General features: G+C 35.5%; 1 non-coding gene across 1 annotated transcript; it reads left to right on the top strand.

Moving 5' to 3' along the window:
- Positions 1-1,082: 1,082 nt before the first annotated feature.
- Positions 1,083-1,189, top strand: LOC115898553. Its single transcript, XR_004058263.1, has one exon. It is a non-coding gene; the product is annotated as a U6 spliceosomal RNA (small nuclear RNA).
- The last annotated feature ends 290 nt before the right edge of the window (positions 1,190-1,479 follow it).

The following is a 1,479-nucleotide window of genomic DNA, read 5'->3' as shown; positions in this document are numbered from 1 at the left end:
GACTTCAACTCAAAAAAGACATTGCTATTTTTCTTTTTAAGATCCATTTAAGGCTGATGTATTATAAAATTTTGCCTTTTCTGTATTGTTTCATTCTCAAGGACCTGACTTTGTGGTCAGGGTCATATAATGGAAATTTGCAAAACTTGGCATCATGCTGCTGTGAGAATGTAAAAAAAAAAAAAAAAAAAAAAAAAAAAAAATGCTTTACTGTAGCAATCTATCAGGAAAATTTATTCACATTTGATTCTCCTGTAGTGTGTAGGGACTTTGGGAATTTAAGTGTGACTCTTTTGTTAATCACTAGTGTCTCCTTGGCTTTGTTTCTTTAGTCCACTCTTAATGGGTTGTTGATGAGGAGTCCCTAAGCCAGAATATGCTTCTGACTGAGCCAGAATATGCTTCTGACATGTAGCACTTTCAAATGAAGGATCACTTTCAACAAAGGTTCCTAAATGGAAAACTGCAGTGATGAAGTTGCAGACAGTGACCTTTCTAAAACCCAAATCTGATTATGTTATTTCCCTACTTAAAAGTTATTGGGAGGTCCTCATTGCACTTTGACTGATGTCCAGATTCCTTAATATGTTTATAAGGCCTTGCATGCCTTATAAACTCATCTCTTACCATTCAATCCTAGAGCTCTTTCTCTCAGAAACAACAACTGTCCTGCTCTTCTTGTACACATTGGCCTCACCCCTCCAAGCTACTGCATGTTTGTTATCCAGAGTCCTCTTTTCCCTTCTTCATGCCTGGATCAGCCCTACCTTTGTCCCTGATACAGGTTACATGTTTCTTCCGTGATGCTTTCCTTGGTTCTCCAGAGTAAATAGGCATGTCTCCTATTTGCTTTAAGGCCTGGTATTTTCCACATCCCAACACTTTTCACACTGCATTGCACATAGCTCTTTATTGCTCTGTGACCTGTTAACTCTAATGGGGTGGGGATTCTGTCTCATTCACTTTGGTATCACTATGTCTAGCACAGATTAGTGCCCTGTGAATGTTGCTTGAATGAGTGAATACATAAATGAAATGATCCATCCTTGTGAAATTCTACCAAGTTTAAAATATATATACTTGTGCTTGCCTTGGTAGCACATATACTAAAACTAGAATGATACAAAGAAGATTAGCATGGCCCCTGAACAAGGATGACATTCAAATTCATGAAGATTCCATTTTTTAAATAAATTCTGGAGATCTATTGTATAGCATGGTAACTATAATTAGCATTAATGTATTAATTATATACTTGAAAATTGGTAACAGAGTAGATATTAAGTGGTCTCACTGCAAAAAATTGATAAGTATGAGAGAAAACGAATATATTAATTCACTTATTTTAAGCATTTCACAATGTATACATAAATCAAAATATCACTTTGTATATGTAAATATATACAATCCTCATTTGTCAATTATACCTCTGTAAAGCTGTGGGGGAGGGGAAGGAAAAAACAAATAACAAGGCAAAAA

The sequence above is a fragment of the Rhinopithecus roxellana genome, chromosome 6 (genome assembly GCF_007565055.1).
Source record: "Rhinopithecus roxellana isolate Shanxi Qingling chromosome 6, ASM756505v1, whole genome shotgun sequence".
Lineage (NCBI taxonomy): Eukaryota > Metazoa > Chordata > Mammalia > Primates > Cercopithecidae > Rhinopithecus > Rhinopithecus roxellana.
Note: the sequence above shows the minus strand (reverse complement) of the source record. Positions and strands in the feature narration are given on the sequence as shown.